Source organism: Triticum aestivum, chromosome 6D, assembly GCF_018294505.1.
Source record: "Triticum aestivum cultivar Chinese Spring chromosome 6D, IWGSC CS RefSeq v2.1, whole genome shotgun sequence".
NCBI classification, from domain to species: Eukaryota; Viridiplantae; Streptophyta; class Magnoliopsida; order Poales; family Poaceae; genus Triticum; species Triticum aestivum.
This window is the reverse complement of record NC_057811.1, coordinates 366,622,908-366,632,486: the sequence shown is the minus strand read 5'-3', so window position 1 is coordinate 366,632,486 and position 9,579 is coordinate 366,622,908.

Genomic DNA, 9,579 nt, shown 5'->3' with positions numbered 1-9,579 from the left:
TTGTGGCGTACAAGCCATGTCATCCTCCACCCCAAAGCAGCTAGTGGCAAGGCCTACAACTGCTGATGACGCACCACCGGTTCAGATGCCGGCCGCTGAAACAGCGGGGGGAGACCCAGCTGCAGCACAAGCTCAGCAGACCAACCTGGTGGAATAGACTGCTAAGAAGTCTGATGCTTCGGAACCGCCTACTAAGCAGTCTGTAGGTCCAAAACCGGCTGCTCATCAGTACGTTGGTCCGCAGGCGCGTGATCAGCATACCAATGCGTCAACACTTCCTGCTCAGCAAACCAACGCGTTGGCACGGCCTTCTCAGCACATCGATAAGTTGGCACCACCTGCGCAGAAACCCGACATAGCTTCAACGCATGGTCAGCAGTCTGATGCCTCTCCTCCTACAACCCAGCAGTCCGTCACAGCAGCACCGCCAGCTCAGCGGTCCGGCATAGATAAACCGTCTGCTAAGCAGTCCATCCAAGCTTCACCGTCTGCTCGGCAGTCTACCTTGCAGGCAACCAGACGTTTTGCCAGAAATGCTTCAAGTACCAAGAAGGAAGTGGCCAAAAAGGCTACACCCACGACCACGAGGAAGCGCGACAGGAGAGTGAAGAGGAAAGAGAACGATTGCCTCTTACTTAAAGCACTCATCGCCCAGAACCAAATTAACAATAGCTTGTTTGGATCGGGGAGTAATATTATTTCTGACGCCATGGGTGATGAAGAAGTACGTTTGTTGCTTGCTAAAAATAAAGCAGACGTACTTGAAGCACGCAATTACGTCCATGGCTAGCCATTTCTTGTTGGCAAATACTTTGATGAGTGCAGCTCCAGTTGCCGCGAGTTACATGAATATTGCATGGATCAAATGTCAGAAGGTCATCATGCTTTGCTAGTCCACTACAACAGAGATCATTTCCGACACGATGCTGGTTCCATCAATGTGAGTTTCGTGGACTTACATCTCTTCTTCAACTTCAATGTGCTCGATGCCACTCTTGTTAGATGCGTGATTTTGTAAGTACTTAACAAACTCTGATCAACTTCTCCATACAAGGTTGTAAATGATAAACAACTAACTGCATTTTATTCCTCTCAGGGGATTGAACGCGTAGAGAAGAAAAATGGAGAGTGTGTATTTCATAGATCCTGCATTAGCAAATGGCACAACATTAGATGGTAAGGACCGATGGGACTGGGCCGTTAACTCGGTCGTCCATATCTTCGAAAACACGTCCCATGCAGAATCATTTCTCTGGCCATATCATGAACGGTAAGTCAAGTAAACAACCACACATACACTGAGTGTCTTTCAGATTTCGACATCATTCATAAGTTCATGGCTTTCTTAATATGTAGCAATCACTGGATATTGGTATTCATTGTTCCAAACAAGAACACAGTTTACTACATCAATTCTCTCAGAGAGTCAACAAACGCTCAGGATCTGACGCATCTTCAGCAATTCTTGGATAGGTATTGAATTCTATGATGTTGAAATTAATTTGCATTCATATCTGGTTCAATAATTGATGTTGTCAAAATTCATCATCATTTGCAGTGTGCTCGCATTGTGGCCAACTAAACCAGGGAACCTGTTCAAGAGGAAACTACCTCTGCAGCACGAGATCATTTCTCCGGTAACACACCGAAATCCATTATTTTCGGAAAATTTATCCAACAGTCTGCAAATACCTTTCCTTACGCTAGTCAGATGTTCAAGCTTCTAAATAAACCTCTTTCTATTTTGTCTAAAGAAAAAATAATACATCTAACACCGATTAGGTTGTTCCTAACAGGACAAATACATGACTAATTTTGTACAAAAAATTTCAGTGTCCTCAGCAAGAAGCAGGGACCAACCTTTGTGGATACTATGTTTGCAGACACATGATCTCCATCTGCAAATCTGCTGATAGTTGTGACGATCCTCGCGAATTAGTACCAGTAAGTCTATCTTAATTAATATCTTCTACTCCACTCATATGGCACATTCTGATCTTAAAAATACTGCAGCTCATCTTAAAACCAAGGACCCCTGAACCGCTCCCGGCTGGTGAATTGCTGATGGTTCAGAGATTTATCAGTGACTTCTTCCTGGATCACTACATCAATCCCACCGGTGATAATGAATATTTTAGCATGCGTTCTCCTGAAACATTGAGTAAGAGTTAGCCGCTAAACATATAACGCATGGATCCATTGTTTTCCATCTGATGAGGTCTTCGTATTTCGTACACTATGATTAATTATGTAATGCATATATGTGTGGACAAATCATTGGAATTTAGCTACCATATGTTCAATTGCAATTGTTGCGAAATCTGATGAATGTTCTTCCTATGGACACTATTTGTTCAATTGAATATTGTGGCGAATTTTCTTTTTGCGTGTCGATTCAAAATGGGATATTTTTGTTTATTTGTTCAATTGAATATTGTCGCGAATTTGCTTTTTGCGTGCCAATTCAAAATGGGATATTTTTGTTTTAACCTGGCAATTGCTCCGCACACGGTTCAAATAAATGAGTGTGTGCAATCCATATCGGAAAGCATACGTCAATCGTAGCGGAACCGTCGGTGATACACAGCAGATCACAAACGATCTGCAGCGTTACTACGTGTGCATAGGGTCTCCGGAACCGTTTGTGATATCGCCTTATCGCACACGAGAACTGGGAGTAAACCTTGCCCAAAGCAAAATACAATCCCAGTCGTGATTTTTTTTCAGGAAACGTGTGTGATCCCAAACGAAAAGCACACGTCACTCTCGCGGCCACTGTCGGTGATACCCAACAAATCACAAACGGTCTGCAGCACTTGTATGTGTATGAAGGGTCTCCTGAACCGTTTGTGATAGAACATTATCACAGACGGTAATTGTTGGCAAACGTGTGCGATGGAGTCTAGCATGGCAGACGGGTTACGCAGAAAACTCGTGTGCGATGGGGCACAAATCGCACACAGTTCATATGTTGGCCCGTGTGCCTTACATACTGTTTCCCAAATGGTTCGTTACGACAGACCATATGGTTTCACTGCGTCACTAGAAACGCTTAATCACCGATACCACACGTGCGAAAGAATTTATTGTGTGATGCATCGCACACGATTACATTTTGGAAGGCCTCTGGATCACTGCTCCATATCCCCGACGGTTTCTGGGTCGTGTGGGAAGGACCCCCTATCGCCCACACTCACTTGGCGACAGTTCCAAATGCCATCACGAAAAGGGGTTAAAAACCGTTTGTTTAGGACCGACACGCACCAGTGGTCTATTTGATCTCCGTGACCTTATGTGTGCCAAAGGAGATGTTGGAGTCATTAGTAGCATTATTTCACAAACTATTAGAATTCATAAACATGCACATTGTCATGGTCATAAATCTAATGAATCACTTGCCCTAGGTGATGATCAGTTACATGATGATATTGAACATGGATATTATGATGAAGATGAAGATAGTGACTTTGACCTTGAGGAGTCGATGAGACACTTTGGTCTTATGGCTAACCTTCGTGGGTTGAAGTCTCCATCAACGTGGATGTACGATAGCACCACCTATCGGAACCACGCCAAAAATCTCCGTGTCTTCATTGCATTTGCACACTCCAATCCCATCCCTTTACTTTCTTGCAATTAGCATGCTTTACTCTTTCCGTTGCATATACTCTTGTCATGCTTGCTTGAAATGTATTGTGAATGCTTAAACTTGTGCTAAAACTCTATCTCAACTTGAAGAACTTAAAAACTGTCACTTTTACTTGTTGAGGGTCTAATCACCCCCCCCCTCTAGACCCCTCTTCTTGATCCTTCCAGGATGCCACCTCAAGACCAACATTGGAGAAATTTTGTTAACTGCTGTTGAAGTTGACCCAAATGATTGCATATTCCCATTTGCATTTGCTATGGTGGGCATTGAGGACACAGAAAGCTGGAACTGGTTTATGCAAACTCTGAAGAAAGATCTTGGAATACAAGACACATCATTATAGACTTTGATGTCAGACAAATAGAAGGTAACTTACTATGCAAGTTTGTAATGTATTTCCTGCATTTTAACTCAGTTATATTCATGTTGAATGAACTTTTCAAGTGTTTGATTGTATTTGGCTTGATCGATGTTGCACAAAAGTTTTTCCCTTACTCTGAGCATAGATTCTGTGTGAGACATCTATGGTAGAACTTTAACAAAGAATTCAGAGGAGAAGTTCTGAAAAATCTGTTATGGAAAATTGCAAGATGCACAACCACTGATAGGTTTGATGAGGCAATGGAGGAGATGAAGATCATAAACATTGAGGCATACAATTGGCTGGAAGAATTACCCCCTAAACAGTGGGTGAAAGCTTTTCAGAGAGACTGGCCCAAATGTGACCTCCTGCTCAACAACATTTCTGAGGATTTCAATAAGTCAAGTAAACCTTGATCTCTAGTTTACCAACATTGCTCTGTAGCTCACAAACCTTTTTACTTAAATTCCAAATTCCAACACATGATCATGCCATTATGTAGGTATATTCTTGAGACAAGGGAACTTCCAATTCTAGCAATGATTAAGTTCACAACAAGGATGTGCAACAAAATAGATGAAGCACTGTTATTTACAGGACCCATATGTCCCAAAATTCAAAAGAAACTGGACAAGTACATTGAATCGTCCAACAATTGTTATCCCTTAGAAGCAGGAGATGGTGCTTATTCTGTAGCTAGCATGGGTAGGGACTACATTGTGGAGTTGCAGAACTGGGCATGCAGGTGTCAAAGGTCAAATTTGACGGTATTCCATGCCATCATGCAGTTGCATGTATGAGAGAAGCAAGACTTAATCCAGTGGATTTTGTTCATTCTTGCTACTCAGTTGAGAGCTACAAAAGGGCTTATGCTCACTTCTTGATGACACTTAGAGACATGACAGAGTGGAACCACATTGTCCAGTGCCCTAACATTGATCCTCCCAAGTATGAAAAGAAAGTTGGGTGGAAAAAGAAGAACAAAATGAAACAGCCTGAAGAAAAACCAAGCAAGATGGGATGGGTCAAGCTGTCAAGGCATGGGGTTATTATTCATTGTAGCCATTATGGTCTTGCAGGCCACAACAAAGGTGGATGCAATTCTTACTTGGTTATTCAAAGATTCTATGGTACTTGTAGTGCACTGTTAATTATGAGAGTACTGTAGTTATGATGTTGGAGTACACATCATGTCCACTTTTCACTTTTACCTTCATATAGTTCATGCTGATCATAGTTGATGCTAATCATACTGGATGTTGGTCATAGTTGATCCTCTGTCCATCTTCATTTAATTTATGTTTATACTGTTTTGGAGGTTTGTCGGCAAGGCCTCGACAATAGCCTAAGTTGGTAGGGTTGTGAAGGATTGTCGAGAAGGCCTCTACAATGGCCTAGGTTGGTAGGGTTATGGAGGTTTGTCAACAAGGCCTCGATAATAGCCTAAGTTGGTAGGGTTGTCGACAAGGCCTCAATAATATCCTAGGTTGGTAGGGTTGTCGACAATGGCCTAGGTTGGTAGGGTTATGGAGGGTTGTCGACAGGGCCTCAACAATATCCTAGGTTGGTAGGGTTGTGAGGAGTTGTCGACAAATGACCACATAAATGCACATGTGGACATTAGCCTAGGTGGGTAGGTTATGGAGACATGTTGCATAATTTATAGAATAAATGATCACATCAATGCACATTGAGTACTCATGAACATTACATTGCCACATAATGAAATCAAGTTAGGATTACACAAGGTACTATCTTTGCAATCTCAAAATGCCATATCCATCATCATCACCTTACTCAAACCATTAACACATAATTAAACCCTGAAAATTGCAAATACTCCTACAACAACCATCACAAGCAGTAGCACAATAACACATTTCAGCAGCTTCACTACTTCAAACCCTAAATTCCACAGTGCCATCATCAACATCATCATTTCATCCTTCTCCATCTCCTTCCCTGCCTCCTCCTGCTCCTCCTCCTCCTTCTTCTTCTTCTTCAACATGGTGGCCTCCTCCTCCTTCTTCAACATGGTGGCCTCCTCCTTCTTCTTCTTCTTCTTCTTCAACATGGTGGCCTCCATCTCCTGTACAGCTACATCTTCATGTCCATCATCATTCAGATGACCATGCTCAATGAGATATGCCTCATAATTCTGCTCCCAGTGCCAAAAATCGCATGTAACCTTCACAAGACATGAGTGTGGTAAGACACACACACACACACACACAGAGATAGAGATGCTACTGCAAGGTCAGTGATGATACCTTGTGCATCTCGCACTTGAAGAACCGCCATCCTGGGTGTTTGTCAGTGGTAGAAACTTAGGTACGCACCACCATACCGTAGTCCGGGCAATCTATCAAAGGGAGGCGCCTCCCGGAGTTGGCGGCGGACGAGCTAATGACGCCTGACATTGCAAAGAGGATGAACAACCAACGGAAAAGAGAGGAGATGTGGACGGAATTGGGTACGAGAGGGGAGGGAAAACATAGGAGGAAGCGATGAGAGGAAGAAGAGCAGAGAAATTGGAGATTTAGGGTTAGGGATGCGGAGGAAATTGGGGAAATTGGCCCGCCATGGAATTTTGCAGAAAGCACCCTCCAGTCATGACATTTCACTCCAACAGTCCCTCGAAAGATGACGTGCCAACGTACGACGAGTAAGACGGTGCCACGCAAGCAAAATACATATCAAAATAGCGGAAGTGACCGTATGTGCGCACGCGGAACAAGTTTGTCAACCCGAACATTACAGTTTCTGAATTCAGTAACTTTTTTGCGTGCGACGAACAAGCTAGTGACTGTTGATGAATTTTCCTCTAGAATAAATAGTGACCCAAAGTATATTTCAAACGCAGATGTTCACATACATGCACATACAATCAATGAATGCACGTACATGATGTCTACTACGCAACTTGTTCTTGTGGACTTGTGTTGGGCCTCCAAGCGCAGAGTTTTGTAGGACAGTAGCAATTTTCCCTCAAGTGGATGACCTAAGGTTTATCAATCCATGGGAGGTGTAGGATGAAGATGGTCTCTCTCAAACAACCCTGCAACCAAATAATAAAAAGTATCTTGTGTCCCCAACACACCAATACAATGGAAAATTGTATAGGTGCACTAGTTCGGCGAAGAGATGGTAATAAAAGTGTAGTATGGATGGTAGAAGTATAATTTTATAATCTGAATAAATAAAAACAGCAAGGTAGCGAACGATAAAAGTGAGCACAAACGGTATTGCAATGCTTGAAAATGAGGCCTAGGGTCCGTAGTTTCGCTAGTGCAATCTCCCAACAATGCTAATATAATTGGATCATATAACCATCCCTCAAAGTGCGATGAAGAATCACTCCAAAGTTCCTATCTAGCGGAGAACATAAGAAGAAATTGTTTTTAGGGTACGAAACCACCTCGAAGCTATTCTTTCCGATCGATCTATCCAAGTGTTCATACTAAAATAACACCAAATAATTTCAGATTCATAATACTCAATCCAACACAAAGAACCTCAAAGAGTGCCCCAAGATTTCGACCGAAGAAACAAAGACAAGAACGTGCATCAACCCCTATGTGTAGATTACCCATATGTCACCTCGGGAATCCGCGAGTTGAGTGCCAAAATACATATCAAGTGAATCAATATGATACCCCATTGTCACCACAATTATTCATATGCAAGACATATATCAAGTGCTCTCAAATCCATAAAAGTGTTCAATCCGATAAAACGAAATCTCAAAGGGAAAAGTCAATTCATCACAACAAGATAGAGAGGGAGAAACACCATATGATCCGACTATATTAACAAAGCCCACGAGACATCAAGATCGTGACATCTCAAGAACAGAGAGAGAGAGATTAAACACATAGCTACTGGTACAAACCCTCAGCCCCGAGGGTGGACTACTCCCTCCTCATCGTGGTGGCCGTCGGGATGATGAAGATGGCCACCGGTGATGACTCCCCCTCCGGCAGGGTGCCGAAACGGGGTCTAGATTGGTTTTCGATGGCTACAGAGGCCTGTAGCAGCGGAACTTCTGATCTAGGTTAACCCCGAGGGTTTTTGGAATATTTGGGATTTTATAGGGCAAAGAGCGGGTGAGGGAGGCCACCAACGTGGGCACAACCCATCTGGGCCCCCAGGTGCTTCTCTGGCCCATCGGGAGTCTTCTGGTCCATAAAAATCCACAAAAAGTTTCACGGCGTTTGGACTCCGTTTGATATTGATTTCCTACGATGTAAAAATCAAGCAAAAAACAACATCTGGCACTGGGCACTGAGTCAATAGGTTAGTCCCAAAAAATGATATAAAGTTGCTATAAAATGATTGGAAACATCCAAGAATGATAATATAACAGCATGAAAACTTTTCATAAATTATAGATACGTTGGAGACGTATCAGTACACATACCTAGTCCTATGAACACCTTCGGGATACTGAACCAACATGTTACTTTGAGATTGACGAAATCAACACAAACGCCTTCATAGTCGAAAAAACGTCTTTCGCCCAAAAAATGAACATCGTTGGAAAATCATAAATAAAAAAAACACAATCACCAATATCAAGCTTCGACCTTGAACCTATGGGCTAGTTGCTTGAGTCCACCACAAAGAACCTAATCATTCAAGCTACACTCATTTCGCACCCAAATTTTTTTAAGAGAGAAATAGTGACCTAATTCTTTCCAGTGAAAATATTAGGCTCCATTTGACATTTTTAAGAGAGAATTTGGCTCCATTAAAAAATGTTTCTAGAGTTCTCTGTATGTGTGGTCACTCATAGAAATAGTGTGGTCTATCAAATGTCACATGAGCCGAAAGTGTCACTCCATAGACAAACTTTTTTTAGTTAGTGAAAAACAGTTTTAGTGTTCTCTCTACATGTAATAGTTTTTCTTGAAGAGATGTAACTATTGAGTGTGGTAGGGTACTAATTTCCAAAGGTTTTAGATGTTGCATGTGAAATTTGGTGATGTTGTGTAATGGGGTAGCTAACTATATGCCTATATGGTGTAACTGAGTGTTGAAGTTATATGATATTATACTCTGATATATTTCAATTATGAAATCATGGTTTCCGTAATATGAAAATGAAATATATTGTGTGTTTAATGTGAAATGTCAATTTGATTACTAAATGGATTAAAAATAATAGGCTAATTGCCCTGCTTAATGGATTTTCTTTTGCAGACGGTTATTGAGACAACACCGTGGGTGATGACCTCAGACCACCCACATAGTTTCTAGGAAGTAAACATGTTGGATCAATGAACAATCACAGACGACTTCCTCTGGACAACTATTTGCGTTAGGCCACCTTGCACAAACATTTTTCTCATAAAAAGTGTCTGTGATGGACAACCTATGCCACTATTTCCTCTAGGCACCGTGCTTGATGCATTCAATAATGCAAACGATAAAATTACAAATATCGTCTGCAATGGCCACGCTATCACAGACGATGTGATGCAGAAAATTGTGTGTGATGTATATACGAACGGAGACGTTTGTCTGGGATGTACATACAAACAGAAACGTTTGTCTGGGATTCACTGTG